Here is a 22,455-nt window from a genome sequence, read left to right on the forward strand (position 1 = left end):
GAGCATATTCTACTTGATAGACCTGCACACAAAATTTTCATAATCACAACGGCCCTAAGTATGTACTACTCAAAGCATGAGATCAGTCATTTAAAGTGTTTGATACCGATTCTCACACTATCTGGATAACTCCCAGTGCAACACAGAAGTCTTCAAAGTTGACTGTATAAATGTTCCAACATAAACAAACAGACTAGTCAAGATCCTGCTGCAAATAAAAAATTTATATGATAGCAAACTCTGCTTTTTGTTAATCCAAATTTCAACTTTTTTATTTATTTAGCTCTTCCTCTTTGCAATGCTCTTTTACAGAAGCCTTCAGAAGGCTTTCAGTGTTCCCCCAAATTTTCTCTTTCAACCAAACCACCCAAACTCTCCTACATTTCCTTACAGGAAAAGAAGTCACAGATTCTGATCATTCTTCTTGATGTGTTTTTAATCCTCTCCTATTACAGAATTATACTTTTAGAAGCCAGGTACCTGAAGTGGGCCCTTGTCAGCTCTGTGGAGAATATGAAGATTTGCATATGTAGAAGGACACTTCTTTGCAGAAACTGTCATGCTTTAAAAGTACTGTGTGTTAGGTGAACAAACAAATGAAAACAGAGAGAAGGTGGTAATGCAAATATTCAGATGATAAAAGCCAAAATTGGACTTCTTTTAGCTTAAATAAACTATTTTTCTTTCTCTGAATATATCCATAAAGCGTGCTTTTATTTTATTCAACTTGTATTGTTAAGCACTAAACAAATGACAATGAATCAAGAGGAATGCACTGGACCCATCTCACTACTGGGCACTTATCAGCCAATGCTGGATTCATTGGAAGTTGTGGAGCAAAAATTCAAATTTTCCACCTAAAGCACAGCAGGGTATTTAGTACTTGGGGAGATAAATTACAAGCTATAAGCTACCTTTCTAATAACTCACTATTAAGCCATTCTGCATCAACCCAGTATAGGACAGCTACATATGTATATGCATACATAAAAACACCCCCAGCCCCCAGTGCTAAATCAAATAATCACATTTAAACAATACTCAGAACTTTATATTTGTTCTGATAAAAAGGTCACAGATTCTTTCCTCATATATAGTATAATTTATTCTCAACTGTCTTCAGGAATGTGGAAAACATTATGACATGAAGCATTATTTGGGAGCATTAAGAAAGTTAAATATTTATGTTCAGTAAACGCCCTTGCTCCTCCTTCTGTAGCCAGTGTGCACAGTGCATATATTTTAAAATGACAGATTTAAATATAACTGCATTCCCGTTTTACTGACTAACCAATCTACAGACTGTGACTGGTTCCCAACTCTCATTTTTAAGTAAATAAATTAATACATATATTGGAAGTTCCTCCACCAGACAGACATGCTTGGAATACTCTGTTCCCTTTCCTAAAGGTCCTAAATTCAGTCAAACAAGAAAAAAAAAAAAAATCTCTTGAGGACCCTCCTATTTCCTTCTCACAAGTCTGGAAAAAAATATGCTGAAGGAACACGAGCTCAGATTCGCACATAAGGACTTCTGTTTTGACTGACAAGAAACACTATATTGATATATTAATGTAAGGGTTCCTCACAGAATTTCTACAAAACCTAAATATTACACAGGAATATTCTGTGACTCTGTGAATTCTGCCTGGATTAGTTTTACTTGAGAGAATATATTGGTACTGCACAGTGCCTCTCCAAAATTTGCCCTTTTATTAGTTTTTTAATGTGAGAGGTTCATAGCTTTGTTAACAAAGTTTACAAAACATTTAGCAACTTCAGCAACAGGTCTATGACCTATTGTAGGGATCGTATTTACAAAGAAAAAAACCAAACCAGAAACAAACAAGAAGAGGATAAGGTGCTCTCTAATAAGAAAATAAATTATTAATAATAAGACATCTCTGAAGTACAGTCATATTTGAATCCTCAAGTTGTCATTCTGGAAAGTTGTGAACTCTTAAAAAAAGTTAAGAAAAAATTACAGGATCAGCAAATTTCTGGAGTGCTATCTGACGTTGGCTCTCTCTCGTCTGTCTCTGTAGATTATTCCATACTCAGAAGCTTTGATCAAGTCCACTTCTTCTCTAGTTCTCATGAACTTCACCCTGAAATCTGCTGTTCCAGAATCATAAAGTCAGCCTACAGAGACATGGCTTGGAAAGGCCTGAGGGAAACTGGTCCTCATGAACTGAACACCATGAAAAAAATAAATAGAACAGTTTCTGCTGTTACCACAGTGGTGATTGCTGTTACTGTACTCCTTCAACACTTGCAATATAGAGGGATGAAAAAATAAAATGTTTTTTACTGGGCAGAGGAAATGAGTTTGAAGGTGAGAATGGGAGTAGATAGTGTGAGCCAAAAAAAACAGTAAGAAATTTTAAAACAACCTTAAGCAAATTGCGCAAAACCTAAACTCCCTTAAAAAAAATGTGCCATATGCAGCCTTTTAGTTCTCTGCAACTTCATTCCAATTTAATTTCTTTTCTTTACCATAATCCTAGAAAAACTAAAAAATTTCATTTGCTTCAAGCAACCTGACTGTGATTTCAAAATATATCTGAGTGCACCCTCAATCAGTTCACAGACACCAAGTTGGGTGGGAGTGTCGATCTGCTGGAAGGTAGGAAGGTTGTGCAGAGGGATCTGGACAGGTTGGATTAATGGTCTGAGGCCAGTGGTAGGAGGTTCAACAAGGCCAAGTGTCAGGTCCTGCACTTGGGTGACAACAACCCCAGGCAGACCTACCAGCTGGGGGTAGAGTGGCTGGAAAGCAGCTCAGCAGAAAAGGCCCTAGGGGTGCTGGTTGACAGCAGCTGAACATGAGCCAGCAGTGTGCCCAGGTGGCCAAGAAGGCAAATGGCATCCTGGCTTGTGAAAATGTGTGGCCAACAGGACCAGGGAAATGACTGTCCCCCTGTACTCAGCACTAGTGAGGCCACACATCAAATCCTGTGTCCAGTTCTGTGCCTCTCTCTACAAGAAGGTCACTGAAGTGCTGAAGCGTGTCCAGGGAAGGTTAACAAAGCTGGTGAAGGGTCTGGAGCTCAAGTCTTAGAGGAGCAGCTGAGGGAGCTGGGATTGTTTAACCTGGAGAAAAGGAGGCTCAGGGGAGACCTTATCGTCCGTCTACAATCACCTGAAAGGAGGTTGCAGTGAGGTGGTGGTCAGCTGCTTCTCCCAGGTAAGCAGTGATAGAACAAGGGGTAATGGCCTTAAATTGTGCCAGGAGAGATTTATATTGGATATTAGGAAAAAATTCAAAAGGATTGTCAAGCCCTAGAACGGGCTGCCCAAGGAAGTGGTTGAGTAGCCAACCCTGGACGTATTTAAAAGATACGCAGATGTGACAGAGACATGGTTTAGTGGTGGACTTGGCAGTGCTGGGCTAACAGCTGCACTTGATGATCTTAAAGGTCTTTTCCAAACTGTATTCTTCCAGGAATGCACTTTATCTTTTGAAATGCAAATAGCAGAACAGCTCAGCACATGACTATTGTTGTTTCTTAATGAAAAATTATGGAGAAAACCAGCTGATAGTTCCAAATCATTAGCAAAGTACATACAACAGTGTCCTCCTCATCCAAAATTACTCATCATAAAAGCCTGAGAAAGGCTGCAGTCATGGTATTTCCTTCGGCACAAGAAAAGTAGAGATAATCCTGTGAGAAAGTGGTTTCCATTGTTCCTGAATGAGATGGTATAAATAAGCACCTCTGAATTCAGCTGACTATCCAAAACAAAAAACTGAACATGGACTTACCCCAAGAATTTCTCTGTAATGGTTAGATAACATTTTATCAGGCAAAATTGTGGTAAACCATGGCACAGACACATCAATGTAGGATGGCAAGTTTGTCAGCATTTTACTCCAAATTTCTCTTCCCTGAATGGTTCTCTGTTCAGAGCTACCTCACCTTTCCTGCATGGTAAGAATATGCAGATACCAGTTGTCAAGCAGCAGCTATTTTGCCAAACAGCCTGCTTCCTTCTATAGTCAACTGTGTACACCCAGCTCATTTCTGAAGATTTCTGGGAAGAATTACTCTAGAACTGTTGCTGAGAAGTCTAATAGAGCTACAGAGAGTCGATTCCATTAATTCAGAAAAACAGAACAAACACAACACACAAAAATCCCAACCAAATATATACAAACAACAAATCTTTTTAATTCACATAAGATTCATCTGATGTTGGTGGGACAAAATGATTTTGGCTTAGCATTTATTCAAATATTAGTGGTAACGTTCAAACACTGAACCGTTTGAGAAAAAGTAACACTTGGACACTCCATCCAGTCCAACATAAATAGAAATAAATGCTTTGAGATATGAATGGACTTTGCATTTGGATGGAGTAGAAAAGCTTTCACATAACATGCTATACTGAGAGTTAAAGCTTCAGAAGTTCAGTCTGCCTTTCCTTATTGCAAGTGCATGAATGACAGATCCTAGCTAGAAGAGTTCTTGTACTTTCGTAAAATAAACAAGACTGAACAGAGCACTCACAGAAATAAAACAATGCCAAATTCTCTATGCTTTCTAAAATTTATAGCACTGAGTTCTGTCATGGAAATAAGACTATAAGCAGTTTGATAAAGAGTCTAAAAGTATGCGAGTGCAAAAAAGCTACATTGTTAGCATAGCATAAGTCTACACATCTCCCACAGGAGAATGTAGGGTCTGTACTAGATGCTACTCTCCTGCTTCTCTGGCAGTGACAGTGCACTGCTACTACAAAGATAAGACAATTATGAATGCCTTACCCCCTGACACTAATATAAGTGGTCTGCACTAGGAGGAAAATTCTCTGATTGATCACATGCAATATTCTTTTCTTTAGAAAAGCTCCTCTTAATATCTAAGCCAAAGAGAGACTGGAGATGACGAAAACTGGAAAATCCTTTCTGCAGGTTGGTTGGTAGGTTGCCACTGAGCTCTTTTCAAGAGACAAACACATGTGAAAAACAAGCTTACCAGTATCGTCTTAAATGCAAAAGGTGTTGATAAAGAAAGCGGTGAACTTGCTCTCCTGTCACTGGTTTGTTTAGCATTACTGAATGCATTACAGTGTATTAATGAAGGCTTTGGATATAATTTAAATAAAAATAGTAAACACTGATCTAGCTCCTCCACTTATAACATGAGCAGGGGGACACCCTGGGAATGTACCCATTATGCAAAATGAGACAAGTTTATAAAACCAAATTATTATGAACTTAAAGAGTTGTCTGAATTTCTACAGTTAGGAAAAGGCCCTTGTCCAGAATATAATACATAGAAATGATAACTTTCAATTCATTCTTTTAAGGTAATATTTTCAATGTTGACAATAAAAGAGTTTTTTCCCCAGATGAAATGCCATGGGAAAAGAGAGATTGAAATATCAATTTGGGAATGCATGCAGAAATGCTGAGGCATCATGAAGCATTCATTTTGTATTCATTTTCTACTCATGGTGAATGTGGTGGCAAGCCAATTTCTTACCTGATAATAAATCAACACTTTAAAAAGTTTAAAAAGTTTAAGAGTGCTGAAATTTATTGGAAATTTGTTGATGTGTTCCCGAGCAATGTCAGAGAAACTTTACATCCATACCAGAACTTCTTTTGATGTAGCTGCTGCCCAATAATAATGATTTCAGTGGCTTACTGTGAAAGATCAGAGACATAAACTGGACAGAGCACTCAAATGTCTTCTTCATCACCATGCCAATATGAACTCAGAAGACTTGTTTTCAGAGTTGTCTGCTCTTTTAGAAGTTCATTAAAGCACTTTGTCAGAGAAAAAAAAAAACAAAAAAAAGTGAGGGGTGTGGTGAGAGGAAAGCAAAGTAGGGGAAAAGAAAACTGTGTTAGTCCTTCACTTACATGAAGTGAGCCTATGGTTCTTGGGAACAAGCTAGAACTGTTTAATGTCTACATTAAAAAACAGCAATGGAAACAATGAACTGTGAACCAAAATCAGTACGACTGAATACAGCCAATATATATAATAAAAATGATGGAATCAAAGAAAGACTTACAAATGGCACTGAGCTGACAGGTCCTTTGCTAAACGCTCCACAGGCCATGCTCTGATCTATTGCAGCAAAGTAAGAAGATGGAAATGGAATGAAGGATTGCAAAGCAACTCCACCGAAATCTGTGTGAGAATTGCCACTCACGTCCCTGCTCATGCTCCTGTTTTGCCACAGTACAACTGAGAGCAGAAACTGGCCTGCTTCCTTCACACTGTATTTTCAGGAGTTAGGGTAAATAATACCCTGGCACCCCCAACACTAAAATTTGATGCAATTTGGAGAAAATTAGGGTTGTTGCTACAAGATGTATTTTAGGTGTTCTCTGCAAAGTTCCCACATGTCCATTCCCTGAACAGTTTATGCCACTTTTGAGTTAAAAAAAAAAATAATTTTAAAAATCTCAGTTACTAGATTTTGAAAGTTATTTTACCAATAACTAAATATGTAATAAAACTACTTTTACCCCAGTCCTGAAGAAAAATAGTTACGATGCTTAGGATCAAATTCTTATGGTGTAGTGATTTTCTCATAATATTAGCAGTTTGAACATTAATCAAAATAAATAATTCAATTCTGTCTCTATATGCCTTTTTTTGTTTTGTTTTGCAGAAGGGAAAGGAATTTATTATTGATGTAAGACAGCAAAAATTGTGTATTATTTCAAAATTGATTAATTGCGTAGTTAAAAAGTGAGCAATATCTGTGAGATAAGGCATAAGGCCTGTGTGGTAGAGATGGATAAGAAAACATGAACATTTTTATTCAACTTCTGTTTCACTCTCTTTTTAACTTCAGTGTCACTGGGCCAAGTATTTCCTTTGATCAGAAATATATTTTCCCAAGGATGCTATATTTCATTTGAAACGGAGCACAAATTATCTTTTTATAATAAAAAACACTATACAACCTTTTGGCAGAAAGTTTCAAAAGAATATATATATGTTACAGCCAAAATGTGTGCCACTTGGCTTCATTAAATAAAATTTCAGGAAGCTTATTTAAAAGAAAAATATTCAAAATGCACACAACGGAATGCAAAATACTGCCACCAAGCACATTCCACTGGAACTGAAGACAAGTCTTATTTAATCCTCAATCATATGTTAAAAGTTACGACTTCCATGTTTAATCTTCGTTATTTTTCAGAAATGTACAAACACTGAACTTGAATACAGGGACAACTTATCAGCTTTGATCATTCCCTGGGCCAATGTGCCACTCTCTTAAATGCAGATGAGCCGAAACCCAGATAATCTGAACCCTTGTACAACATCACCTGTGTGAAAACTTCCTCACTGGTTTTGTAAAATAACATCTGAGTGCAGCATAATTAGGAACATTAGTTCTCTAATCAAACCAATTCCCTGCTTGAAGGAGGGTCAGCCATGAAAGCAGATCAGGTTGCTCAAGGCTTATCTACTTGGTTTTTGAAAACTTTCAAGGATGGAGTCTGCAGTTTCACCAACCAACCAGCTCCTCCTGGTTCCTGCAGCCTCTCCTCACAGTGCAGATGCTGCTGCCCCAAAGACAATGTTAGGGACCCTCCACGGAACTGGGCCCAGTTCACTGACACCTTTCTTGCATTAGGAGGCTCGACACTGGACATGCTCTTCTAAATATGGCCTAGTAAGTGCTGAGTAGAGGGGGATAATCGCTTTGCCAAGCTACTGGCTGTGCTCCTATTATTACAGTCCAAGGGAATGTTGTCCTTCTTTGCTGCCACAAACTACTACTGGCTCACATTCCGTTTGCTGTCTAGCAAGACTCTCCCATTGTTTTAGCAGAACTGCTTCCCCAGTCTGTGAGCTCCCAGCTTTTGTGTGTTCAAGTTGGCTTATGCTGTATCACATACTTTCTAAAACTGACAGTCTTTAAGTTAAGACTGTAGAGAGTTGCTCCATTAAAAAAATATGTGACTTGGTTTTTTTTTTCTGTCTTGGTATGGTAAGCATCAACATCAGCTAGTGAATCGCAGTGGAAATTCCAGAGCTGACACACAGATAAAGGAATTCAGTAAATATAGGAGATAAATGATGGATTTGGAGGCTGGATTGATTGAACTGATACTTGGAACTTTGGACTGCGTTCCCTTTTCACTGGTGGACACAACAGAATCAGCACAGTCAAGACATACAAAATGGTATTACTTACAGCTAGAGAACAGTCTGTATCAATTATTTTCTGTTTCTTATTTTCAATTCTATCTCTATCCGGCTATTAGCTAAAGAGTGAACCTTGTAATACTGGAGGAAACATTGTTTGAGGTAGACATATGCTCCCTCCACACAGTCAGGCCTTAGGTATATGTTTATCTAGAATGCAAGGTCTGCAATTCCAAAACGTATCTTGATTTTGCATCCTACAGTGATTCTGTAGCCAGACCATCCAACTGGCATTAATCTACAGATGCAAATCTGAAAGGCAATATCAGACATATTCTCAGTATCATGCAGAGAAAACAAATTTAATTGTGCTGTACTTTGAAAACTCTTCACTCTCTCATGTTACTCTCCCCTCTAAGTTTGTCAATCTTCACTATAAAAAAAAAAAAATCAGCCAAAAATGCTCTATAAAAACTGCAACACTATCACATTTAATTCTTTAAAAGGCAAATTTGCTGGAAAGACTTCGAATAAAACTCACAACAATGGGAAGCATGACAGAAGATAGAACGGTGCCTGAAACCCTAGGTTAATAAAATATAACACTGGTCAAATGGAGAAATTATTGGTGTCTGTGATCCCACAGTCAAATAAGATTAAAAGAAGAATATATTTACATGAGGGTTGCATAGGTTAACAGAAATTTGCCTGTAAGCTGTTCAGAATATTTTTCTATCAACAACCACCAAAACAAAACCTGAAATGTTTTCCTGTTTGTTGAATCATGGAATTTTTACATTTATAGATGATACTTAGAGGAGTTAACTTTTACTTCACGAGCTTGCTATTGTCTGCAGTATCCCACTTAATGTTAGGAGGTCTCTTTCTAATACTGTTTGGGTTTTGTTTAAAAAACAACACTGACACCTTGATCTTAATAGCTAATCTTCTGTCATCACCATGTTATCTAACTGTTTGGGGACCCTCTTCCTTTGATAATCCTGCCAAAGAGCAAGTACCACCTACCTGAGCTGTTGCTGTGGTGCTACACAAATGGTCATTCATTTGCAAAGGTCCAACCTCCCAGTCTATTCACGCTGATTCCTTCTCCATCTACGACTAACACATTCAACCACACTATTTTAGCTCTGTCACATTCAAGGCAAACTGGGAGTAATCACCTAATTCCTTTATGGAACAGATGCAGGAATTCTGGCTTATCTCCTTCTAAAAAACCTAGACTGAAATGCATTTTATTTGCCCAGCTATAGTTTTAACCTGTCTTTTAAGAATGATGCCACTTGTGTTAGTAATTGTTCTTTGACATATGCTTTGTATGCTGGAACAAATTTAATTTAATAATTTAATTATTTAATTTAACAATTTAATTAATTTAATTTAACAGAAAACTCACTGAAAACATGCATTGTTCTCAAAAGTGTGGTCAAACCATCTAACTGAGTCCAAGGTACTTCCATGAAGTTGATTCCCTTACAAACAGTTCTATTCTGCACTATGGGTATAGCCCTACCATCAAGTAAAGCAAATACCTGACACAGATTTTGGAAAGCCTAGGCTGCCTCAAACAATTCTCTGAAGCTCATGGCAAAGCTAGATATTTTCAGGCAAGAATGGATTTTATTTTTAAAAGGCAGATGGAAATGGAGAGTTTGGACATCAGTCCTAGTCGTAGAAACATGACAACCTTTCCTGCCATGTGTCCACATTGAATTTACTGTCCAGCCTGGCAGTGTGCCCTGAAATCCAGTTGATCATGTGATGATCTAAATCAAATCTCCCACAGATACTTTGATAAAGCTCCCTATACTAAAAATCTCATTAGGGAAGATAAGTCTTGCAGTGACCAGAAACCCACAGGTCCTGGGACAAAGCAACCATGGGTTTATATACAGACTGGGGAACAAGAGGCTAGAAAGCAGCCCTGCAGAAAGAGATCCCAGGGCTCCAAGTCAGTGGGAAGTTGAAGTCAGCAGTGCCCTGGCAGCCAGGATGGCCAACCGTGTCCTGGGGGGCATCAGACCAAGCATCACCAGCCAGCTGAGAGAGGGATTGTCCCGCTCTGCTCTGACCTGGGGCGGCCTCACCTTGAACATTGTGTCAGTTTTGGGTACCACAGTATAAGAAAGATGCTAAGTTGTTAGAGTGTCCAAAGGAGGGCAGCAGAGATGGTGAAGGGCCTTGAGGGGAAGCTGTATGAGGAGCATCTGAGGTCACTTGGTCTGTTCAGCCTGGAGAAGAGGAGACTGAGGGCAGGGGTAGGGGCAGGCACTGATCTCTTCTCTCTGGTAACCAGTGACTGGACCCAAGGGAACGGCATGAGGGTGTGTCAGGAGGTGTTTAGGTTGGATATTAGAGAAAGGTTCTTCACCCAGAGGGTGGCTGGGCACTGGAACAGGCTCCCCAGGGAAATGGTTATGGCACCAATCCTAACAGAGTTCAAGAAGTGCTTGGACAACACTCTCGGGCACATGGAGGGATTCTTGCAGTGATCCTGTGCAAGGCCAGGACTTGGAAGGACCCACAAGAATCATTGAGTCCAATTCAGGATATTCTATAATTCTATGAGATACATGTGTAATGTTCTAACCTCATGAGATAATCTTCCATATAATTGCATTACGGTGGTGCTTTAATAATCATTAAAGTAAGTCTAATACTTTTAACCTATTTTATGTGTTGATAGGTTTATTCAACACTTAAAGTGTTTTAAGATTCCCCTTAAAATTAAGATTTAATTTTAAGATTAAGGAAAGAGCTCAAGAAAAACTTATTTAATTATTCTCTTCTAGAAGTATAAAAAGAGAAGGCTATCCATGAGCCTGCAGTACAGTAGGACACACCATCAGTATGCACAGCACGCTGAGTAGGGAAGAGTTACACTGGGCTGGTTTGAGTATTGACTCACTTCTGAGAACTGAAGTGGTGCTTAGCACCTGAAGTTTATGGTCAAGAGTTAAAAAAAACAAACAAAAATATATCAACATACAGCTAGTCCTTTACATTTGAAGTTTTGATCCCTAGAAAATAAAATAGAGCTTGATCATTAAAAGGTACCTTTAGATGGCATTGGGTTTATAGAAGTATCCTCTGATTTTAGAAGGGACCTACAGAAAGTTCAGAAATTTTGAGACAGTAAGAAAAGTTTAATCATCAGATAAAGACGTGGGTATCTGTTTACTCTCTTTTTTCTGAAAGTCTCAACTTAGATTTTTCTAAGTATGAAATCATTTCATTGGTTATATGCTAGCTGAGTAGAATTCCACTTTATATATATCATTTAGTCATTGAACCACTACAAGGTGCCATAACTGAACGAAATACATAAACCTATTGCAGTAACTTGTACCCTTGCTTTCCCTATTCCCATTTTACAATTACTTCATGTAGCCTTCCTAAAAGCACACTAATTTCTTCAGAGCAGAAACTCATTCCTGAATGAGAACTGTAGACATACAAAATAACATGACTTCTTTTCCCAATTAGTTGTAATATTTTGCTTAATATTAATATATTTTTATGAATATAATATATTAATAATAGTTGCATAATATATAAAATGCCCTATACAGCAGCAATCCAATCAATACCTGTAAGAAATATTAGCAACTTCACCAGTTCTTTTCAGCTTGACAGTCCCAGCTCTCATACAGGACATCACCAAGGTTATGAAGCTTCTTTTGCCTCATAACACTGACATCCAGGTTGATGGCTGCTTGATTTGTAAGCCTTTTTCTAAAAAGACAAAACCAAATAAAGTTGTATGCAACTAAATATGTCTGATCAACTCACTTAGTAGAGGGTTGGTTTTTTTAAAAAAAGCATCTTATACCTCCTTATCTAGTGACCAGTTTAGCCCTTTGGTGCAAGCAGCAGTATGCATCATATCTCATCTCCACAAACCCTGCTACAAACTTGTTTATCTCAGCTCTGTAACTAAGGTTCTCATTCATTTTTCTGTCTGGTCCTCCCTGGATTTTAAGTCACAATGCACCTCTAGTCTCTCCTTTGATTGCATACCACTGTCCTTCCCTTCCTGTTTCTCCCCCCTTTAATGTTCCAATACAACACAGGTTTTACTTGTGTATTATGGTAAATAATACAGGCCCAGATGCCTCATGCAGGAACATGTGCAAATAACTGCAAATAGAGAATTAGTGTATTTGAGACAGGTATCACTGTCTGTTTTGCCTGCAGGAGCCACTGTCTGGACACCATGCCCATCCACTCTTCTGTGCCCTGAAAGCAATGAATGAGTTAAAATGAACAATGAATGATTTTACACAGAAACCACCAGGAATGCTTATTCCTACTGGTTTGTCTTTTTGGCTACATTTGCCTTTTAAGAATACCAGTTGGGAAAATTGTTTAGAACTCAGACACAGTGAACAATAAAACTGCTCTAAACTAAGCTGCTAGAGAAGTCAGTGTGTAGATGGAACATGTTACAGCTGCGTCAAGAAAAAGCTGTGTAGCTCAGCAAAACAGAAACTTAGGAGGGTTCCGGAGCTGAGATCTAGTAGACATTTGGAATATAAAGGAAGTTTAATCACTGAGCAAACAGACAACTTCAAGGATCAAGGGGCAGATTCTTTGTAGCTATCCCTTTTTAGAAAGGGAAACACCAACCATTCTGAAAAAGACTTTGCAATATTTTCTCACTGCTGTAAAAATCCTTCCAAAAACCGAAGTGAGACCTAGTGGCATTGTAACTGCAACTGGAATAATTCAGAGATTCAGATTTAGAGAAACGAATACAGTAGAAAATCTTCAGCTAACTGAAGATTGACAGAAAAAACAAACAAACAAACAAATTAGCAAATAAATCCAACACTGTTTCTCACGTGAATGCTATCCAGCTTGCTTTTTCTCCCTCTCTCTCTGTCCCCAGAGAGCAAAAACCTACTGTATAATGCCTTCTGAAGGCTGTCTGCCTGCTATCCTCACTGCCCACCTACCGTAGGGAGCAGCTCCTCCCACCTGCACATAAAAGCCAAGTGCATGCTACCAGCAGCAGATCAGAGCACTTTCTCAGTCCTCCAGTGTTTTGAGCCAGTGATCTTCTCTTCTTGGATCTTGTATACTCAAGGTAAGACTACTGCTACTTCAGGTTTCTGTTCTAACCAGCTATCGTGAGGAAGTCTTAATGTGAACTCTAGCACTGCCTTGCTGGGTGGTGCTGGCTCCCCACCCCCCTTTTTTTTTTTTCAGATGTAGTGTCATCTGACATTTAAGTTAGCAACAGTCTGTTGTTTTAGCAGTGAAATAAAAGCAGATCTTGCTGGGAAACACTGTGGCTGGGAAAAGGTCTTCTCTCCTTTTCTGATTGATTTTGAAGAGATTAGTATACCCAGACCAATTACAACAATTTATTATCCCTCTTAATAGTTCCCCTCTCAGTCCAGTCAAAGTTATAAAAAAAAAATTCACTGCAAAGCTTCCTTAAATTCTGTTTGAGGGGAAAAAAAGTGCTTAGTGCTAATTTAAGGAAGGGATTGGTTTTTGTTGCTAATATCATTTACTAGCCAGATTGAAACAACCTTGGGACTGAAGTGCATCTTCACGTGTTTCACTGCCTTTAAAAAAAAAGTGTGATGGAACTTAAGCCCTCACAGAAGCACAGTCATAAGGCTGATGTAATTCATCATCTGGTACCAAATATGCTTAAAGTACATATTTTAGCAACAAAGTTCTGTTTCTTGGAACAACAGACCTTGTGTCTCTATGAAATTTTTAGATCAGCTTGTTTATATTTTGCCTACGGTTTGCCTACACAGGCATTTCTAATGCTAGAGGAAAGAATACTTAAGTGCCTCAGAGACAGCTACTGAACATTTAAAACAGTAATAAGTAAGTTGTTTCACAACTATATTTGCACTCCCATCTCTACATCTATCCATCCTCACTGAGATGAATCTATTAGTGACCAGTACCAGTTTTTCATGTTGTGTGAGTCAGTGCACTTTTAGCTCACAGTCACCTGTTTAGAGAAATTCCATCATAGAAATCCTAATCCTAGAATGCCTCTCTCCAGTGCTCAGAGAGGAGGAAAAGCATGAACTACCAAAAGCAAGCAGCTAATGCTGTCTGTAAATATGCAATACATTCTGCAGTAAAGAATGATATTTTCTTTTTAATACCCAATTATTTTTATAAATTGACTCTTTTTTGATCTTTCCACAAATAAAAAGCCTTCTCTAAGAAATAACTATATCCACATATAGCTGTACTCATGTTAGCTGCAGTATTTTAAGCTGTAGCACTGTATAACAACAGCAGAACTCTGCTCAAAATGCCCTTTACTTCATACTATATATAAGATTCTTTCTGTATTTTATATCTTATCTATTCTAACTAATAGGGAAAAGAAAACACTGCCTTCAGCTACTTGCCTAGAAGATTACATAAGTATCTTTTAAAAAACCCAAACAAATGACAAAAATCCAAAACCCAAGCAAATTTAACTATTCAAAAAACAAAGTGCAGTGCTTTCTACAGCAGACTTACAGCAAAACTATTTTTGCTTCCAGGAGTTCATATAAATTGCCCACAGAAAACAGGAATAGAGCCCAATTGTTTTCCTCATGACTGGCCACAAAATTTTATTCCTTAGTTAACATCTGATTTTTACAGCAAGCCTCCCTTTCCCTTCCAAAAACACCCCTGTTGCAAAACACAATATGTGATTTTATGTGTAACACATACAGAATTTAGGTCTACAGTCTGGCAGTTAAGCCTCATTTGTTCACACAGAATTTTACTCTATCAGATAAATCAAAAATTTTGACAGAGCAATGTTCATGGAAAGAAAAAAATGTTTTAAAAAATGCTTTTGCCACAGGAAATGTGTTTATAGCAAAATACTTTTTGTTAAAGCTTGCTGTGAAATGTAATGTTTTGGCATTTGAAAAATGGATTGCAGGACATATTAAGAAAACTCTTTTCAAAGGAATGCATCTAATTTAGATCAGAATCTCCTCTGAGCAGTTTCTCTCTTAAGCTGAGTAGATAATTCAGCTTAGCATCACTGCAGCAGGGGATGAAGGGAAAGTACACCCAGCAGATCTCCAAGAGAACTTAGATGTCTAAGAATGCATTTATTGACCTCTGTGCTGATCTGAAACTCCTTTTTACAAGATTAAAGTGTAGTGATATTAAAATGAAAAATAAAAATACTGTAATTTTAAAATAATGCTATAACACAATAATTTTAAAAAGTGAATCAGTGGGAGAACAAGGAATTCAGATTTTTTGGGTAATGATCATAAAATTTTAAAATAACAAAATAAAGAGACAGTATCAATTTTTTTAGCCACAGACCAGTTAAATATTAAGCAGGGATGTTCAGCTATTTCTCCTCATAGTTATGCTTAGGTTTTTTAGGTGTTTATTTAGGGCACTAATATCCACTTAAGCCAGCAGCTTCCAGTGCTGTCCAAAGTGTTAGACTAGATACCTAGAAACACAGGATAAACATATCACTGTCTGCTACCTATGCATAGTTCTGCCACCATCACTGCTTATGAAACATTCTTACCTTCATGAATTTATTTTCACACAATTCTTTATAGGGAGAGATTATGTTTTCCTCTGGCCATGCTGCCACTAAATATATGAACTCTTTTGCTTATGGTCACAGTGAAAATTCATGGTAGAGTGTCAGATTTAGCTCTTCTGGGTTCCAGGCCAGCACTTTAATACCACAATTCATTTTGTATTCATCCTTATAAAGTCCACCCTTTGTAGCTGATCTGTCTTTGCATGACTCTTTAGGGCTGAACAGCAAGGAGAATTCCAATGACAAATCTCGAGATAATTTACTCCTAACACTTTCAAACTTCCTGGGAAACCATTTACAAACCCCTTAACAAGATTTACAAATAAACCCTTCTTGGAGGGTGTAAATAAACAAATAACCAAATGCCCAGCTCTTTCTTACGCTCTGTGGTTAAAGGAGACCAACACATTCTTGGAAGGATGTGGAAGCAGAGATCTACTGCCATGGACCACAAATTATGGGCAACAACTAAAAGAACTCAGCCTTGGTAACTCAGTAGCAGTAAGAGCTCAAAGAGCAGCACATGATGCTTAAGCAAAATTATTCGAAAGATCTTTAGGGATGCAGAATATATTCTTCCTTTCTCTTCTACATCAGCAATCATGTGCCACTTCTATAAACATATAGGATATAATTTCACACCCATTAAAACAAACAAACAAAAACCCAACCACCAGCTTTGCCCTATCCCTTCAGTTTTCAACTCTAGAGTTAATTTATGAGGGTACAGACCCGTAATTGCTCCCATGGCCTCACAAATACTGCATTTTCAAGGAAACAAACAAACAAACAAAACAACCCCCAACACATTCTGGTGCTCAGTTTCTAGTTACTGCTGTATGGATGGAGGCCTTGTCTCTTATTCTTTCAAATTAAAAACTACTGCTAAGCAAGCACTGGTCATAGATAAGGTGGTGAATGTGTGAGAGGCAAATGGAGGACTAGAAAAAGAATCATTAATGGTCATCTCACTACCTACTGTAGAAGACAGGACAATTTCCTTATATCCCTGAGCATAACTACATGGCAGAATTTTCTGGTCACTTATTTTATGTCTTGCTATATATCTCAGGGGAGGTAAGATTAAGTTTTATCTCGTAAGCTTAAATATATCCCTATATTTTCCCTTACTTTTTTGGTCTTCCAGTTATTCTAAGCTGGAAGTTCTTTCCTTCCACAGGGATATAATTTATAATTTTCACTATTGTCATACTTCTAAAAGACCAATGGTTCAATAGAGGAACTGTAGTAAGAAACAAGAGAAGACAAAAACATCAGAGGTTGCTTGTTCTGTCTCATAAAAAAACAACAAACAGCTGCATTTAACTGTACAAAAGTTTCTTATTTTTGCCACTTACGCTTCCTAGAGTTTTGTGTAAGTGTTTTTTTCCTTTTTTGTGCCTTTCCCTCCAGAAAGTGAGATCTATTCTTTATGCTAACAGAATTCCCCTCCATCAAAAGTTTTGGGTTCAAAAAGATAACGATGGTTCTGAAGCCTTTTGTGGGTCTTGTGCAATAACTGTGCCTATTCTCTGTAGTCATCAGTAAACAATTGTGCTTGTTCTCCCTGTACTCCTGAAATGTTGGAAGTGTTTCTGTAATTGTCTTGATGTGTAAGGAATTTAATGTCTCATAATTGCACTGCAGGGGATTAATACCACTGTGCAGTCTAGGGACATCTTTCGATGATTAAAACTTCTTCATGCAAGTCCATATTTTATAACAAAAGCAAGATGAATGTAATTCTGTCGCCTGTTGAACGGCAGGTGAAACTGTTGAAGGGTGACATGAAATGGACCCTTTTCAAAAGGGAGTGAAAATCAGTGCCCTCTTTTGGTTAGAAAAAAATACATACAGCAGTCTTAGGAGAGTGTTTATCAGTTCCCTCTGCTGGCTACAAAGCCCACGGCCAGATGAGCAGCTGTGTTTGCGGAGGCGAAGGTCTGAAGTTCTATTCCCAGTGCTGTGTGCCTGCGGTAAACTGATGACTATGGTGTCTGTGCACGTATGTGGACATCATTCTTTGTAGGGGCTCATCAACAGCTACACTGAGTTCAATATGAGGGCACTCAAAAATAATATGGGCTTCCTGGTAGGTAAGAAACTTTCCACTTAGGATTTGAGAAGCGTGCTAGCAACAATGCCATTCGTAACACTGCACAGCCAGAGCATCTTTCTGGGATGCACCATATGCACACCTTGCTTTTTACAGCTCCTCAAGGAAAATGTGTGTTGTGTGTTGGTTACACTCAGATTAGAGACATGTGGGCATTTATCACGTATATTCTTGGCAATCCTGAATTGTAACACTTCAGAATGTCAGCTTCTGAGAACTCATAATACATTTGCAAGCAAGAAACAAACGGTACCAAAAAGAACACTCCAACCTTAAAAAAAAACCAAACCAAAACAAACAGCAAGAAAACACCCCATCACAAACCAAAACAAAAGAGAAAAAGAACCTAACTAGTTCTTCTCCATTCTTATAGGGAAATAACCTGGTTATACAGCTACACAAAGACATCATACAATTTACACTGTCACTTTGAAATAAAGTTGAGACGAAAAAAATATATTGCAAACTTAAGTTTCTATTTTAAATAAGTAGCCATAGCACTAAAAATCACAAACTCCTGGATCAGCTATGCCAGTTCACTTCAGCTGCTAGGGGTCTATCACAGCAACATATAGAATAAATAAAATCCATCCCAATAAAGGGAGAATCAGTCAAAACTAACAGCCTGACATAGCAGATATCAAAGCTATATTAAAAGCCAGAACTTTGAAACATCTGCAGCATATGTTTCCTGCTAACTAAAAAAGCAACTACTCTCTTCAGACCAACATACTGCTGCATTCTTCTCCCTGAAAGTAAGAAGTTGACAGTAGCACACTGTGGATTTGCATAGGGAACTTCAAACAAAGTATTTAACCATTTTTGCAACTGAAAATTTCAGGCAGTAAAACAAAACCCACTTATGATGTGAAGCAACAACACATGTATATAATATACTGCAGTCCCTGAAATGGAGATGCTAACATTGCTCTCACTTACTCGACAGTTTTCAAAGGGACAGAATGGAAGATGGCACAGCCCCAGGGACACATAAACCAAATATAATCAAATATAATCCACTGAAGAAATCTAGCAGTCAAGTCTGCTTATGCCAGCACACGACTTACCTCTGTCCTGCCCTTGCATTCTTCCCGCCATCACGGAGTTCCAGTGAATGCAAAGTATTAGAAAAAGGGTCTTTATGTAGCTTGCAGACCAGAAATTCTCCTCCAGCTTGCCTTAAACAACAACAACCAACCCCCCCCCCAAAAAAAAATGTTCAGATATTTCCCAGTATTTCTTTCTAAGTGAATTAGGTGATCTTAGTTGAACTCTCAGTTGATAGACATTAATATAAAACACAATCTGGGACCTTTGCTGGCAAATCTCAGCAAAACGTCAAGAGATAGTTACTTTAGGTCAAAGTTGAACAATAAAAGCAGGCATGTGAGGAAACTTTACATTGCCAGTACTGATGTAGCTGTCACCTCCACTACAGATAAAAAGCAAATAAGCGAAGAGTAGTTAAACAAGTATATCTCAGAAGCACTAGCATTCATACAAAACATATTTTAGAAAATGAAGGAAAAAAAGGCAACATTCAGTACTTATTTCCTTTCAGCCAGTGGCTTGAATTGAATTTACCATAGTAGCACATCACATTGTTTGCTGCAGAAAAATGCAAAGCTTAGGCCTTTAGCAGTAAGTCTCTTGTGCTTTACTGGTTCCAAAAATGTCAGTGATTGTCAAAGTGTTTTTGAAATAAAACCAAAACCATGTTAATAAAATGAACTTTCCAAGACAATGCTGGCCAAAACTGATTCTTAGATTTCTTTTCAGTAATAAACTGCCTCTGTGGTTGCTGAGTTGATAGGGAGAAGGATTTAAAGGACCAAAGCCAAGTTCTGGTTAACTCAGGGTAAAAAAAAAAAAATGAAAAGAAAAGAAAAAGAAAAAAGAACTCTGAAACAGAACATAAGCCCTCCAATGAACGGACAGACTTTTGCTGAAGGTGGGCAGAGCTTAGTAAAATCCAGTTGTGCTTTCAAAAATGGCTGTAATCATTATTAGGCTCCACTTGAATGTATTCCAAGACCGCAGTAGTCATTGTGGGTACATCTTGTGATATGCTGCTGCAGATTACGAGACAAGCCTCAGTACTTCAATGTGTAATTCAGAGGCTGAATGTCAGTTCACAGGACCTACCCTGACTATTTATTAAGTAGTAATTCCCTAAGTGAATTAACAAGGCAATAACTGGAAGGATTCTGTCCCATCCTATCTCAGCCTTACAGATTAATAGTTCCAAAAATATGCTCCAGTGAAGGATGAAGGTGTACATGACGAACTCAGTTCCTACAGTGCACACAAGCTGCATTCAAGTCCAGGCCATGAGACCTCCAAACTGCTTTGTTGTATGTGCATACAGGTGCAGACACAGCAGCAGTTTCTGTCTTCCACAGAAGAAAGTGGTGCAGTAGTTGGATATTCTGTGTCTGTTACAGGGATTCCTGTTCTCCTCCTGTTCAGCCAGCCTACCTCAGTTTAGGAGGTCTGTGCAGTCCAAAATGCCATTGCAAGGGTGGTTTTTTGGTTTTCATGCTTAGAAACTCCTACAGACTGTTATTATCTTTTGGAAATCTGAGTATAACTTACTGCATCCAGAAACATGGAAAACATCTTAGGATTGTTCCCTAAGTTTGCATTACTAGTCTCACCTAAAAACACTGTTCATACAGAAAACCATACGTTTAACATTGAATCCTCATACTCAATTAAAGATTAAGTTTTAGAAGTAATTTCTTTTTATTTATCTACTGATATAAAATTATCAGATGGTTTTTAAATTGTAGTTTATAGGAAATCCATTTATCTCAGCTGTCTTTTGTAATGTCACCTTCATTTCATTTCTGGTTTAGATTGTTCTTAAGCAACTACCTGCAAATACTTCATCTCTAAATCCAAGCTAATGTTTAGTTTGTGCATGTGATTCTTATGGTATATTTCTGTTCCACTGTCAGGACAAGATAGCTTTTAGATGCAAATTTCAAGCACAAAAACTGCTTTCACTGAGTTCAGCATTCACTCGCATTGAATATTTTATATTATTCTTTTGAAATACCCTGTATTTTCAACATCACATCTGTCTCCTATGCTGAACACTTCAACATCACATCACTCCTATGCTGAACACTCTCCAGAACTCAATACAAAAGGACTGAAACAAAAGCAGAAGAAACTGAATTTGTGATTTCTCAGGGTCATTTTCTTTTCTGCATGTGCTTTGAACTTTCTACTGACTGCTTATCTCATGAAAACAAGTATTTAAAAAATAAGCAGAAACCTATTATGTTTTCAATGCAACAATCATACACACAGCCTTATCCTTCAAAATAATGACTGCAGCTGTGAGACCGCAGGCTGCTCCTGCAAGTCCTACCAAAGCTGGAGCTAACTGAAGAAACAACATGGCACTTTCAGGGGCACTCAACATCACAGACCTCAGCTCAGAGTGCAGAAACCCTTCCTTCCTCATTTCTCCCTCTTTGCCACCAGAGATGATGAGGAGAAATATTTTTGCTCATTCAGCTCCTTTGAAGTCTCTTTGAGACTTCAGGAAAACATGAAATATTGTACCTAATGCCCCAAAGCCATCAAGATAGCAGGGAGTTTGGGTCAGCATGTTGTTCACAAAAAGCAAATTCATTACCCAGTGTGCAACAAGCCAATAATTACACACTAGAGAGAGACATTGATTATTTATTTCAGAGTTGTGCAAGTGTGGGTGCTCAGTGGAATTCTACAAATCAAGCACACCAACTATTCAAACTTTTTACTATTTGCACATTTTAGCAAAGAAAGGAAATAATGTTCATTGGCTGCAAGTTACATAGTTCTCTTACTGATCAGTATTCTGTCTTCTACTGGTTAATGATTCTCTCGTTTCTCATGCTAATTAGTCCACATGCCCAGTTTTTCTCTTATTTGAGTTGGTGGGTTTCTTAGGTTGATGATCTGTGAGTCAGTGGTCACGATCTGCCCCTGCCAGAATTACCTTGTACACAGTTGGAGCTGATTTCAGCACAAGCTGACTTGGTGTTACTCATTTCTTCCTTATCTTGGGAGTTCCACTGATGTCCTTGTGGCCCATAAATTCTGCATTCATTGTGTCCACTATCAGTGGGCATCCTACTACCCAAGCTTTGTTAACCTCCCCCTAGGTCTGAGATCAAGCCTTAAACCTTAAGACAATTCTGCCAACAAGTGATCTGTTTTTCTAATGCCTGGCTATCACTTAGAGTTTCCTTGTTAAGCTGCTCTGTTTCAAAGATTAAATCCCCCTTCTCGTTGATTAGGCTTGACAGCGTACAAAGATCAAACAATAAAGAACTTCCTTTCCTAAGAAAATTTTACATATTACACATTTTGCAACAAGCGATTCCACTGATTCCGCTTAGCGACAATTCAGTTCTCATGGCGTTGTAGTCTGCTTTAAAATAAAACCAAACCAAACCGTGGGGCACCCTGGAGGCTCCATCCTGCCCAACAGGCCACTACCTGCGATGACTCCTCAGTCCTGAGGAAAGCTGTCATCGCCCGGCAGGGTGGTGACAGCTCACCCAAACCAGGCTGTGGGCAAGGGCAGGGCCAGCCCAGGCCAGGGGGCAGCCGTGGTTCAGGGTCCCTCATCTCTCAGC

The 22,455-nt window shown here is 38.3% G+C and overlaps 1 protein-coding gene across 1 annotated transcript in view; it reads left to right on the forward strand.

Annotated features, from left to right (window-relative positions):
* Nucleotides 1-13,130: 13,130 nt before the first annotated feature.
* COL8A1 (collagen type VIII alpha 1 chain) overlaps nucleotides 13,131-22,455 on the forward strand; it is an 87,238-nt gene continuing 77,913 nt past the window's right edge. Inside the window, 1 exon segment of the mRNA XM_050333127.1 lies at nucleotides 13,131-13,233. The gene's annotated coding sequence lies outside the window, so the exon portion shown is untranslated.

This window comes from Myiozetetes cayanensis, unplaced genomic scaffold (assembly GCF_022539395.1).
Source record: "Myiozetetes cayanensis isolate MyiCay16 unplaced genomic scaffold, myiCay2020 scf5-8, whole genome shotgun sequence".
NCBI lineage: Eukaryota > Metazoa > Chordata > Aves > Passeriformes > Tyrannidae > Myiozetetes > Myiozetetes cayanensis.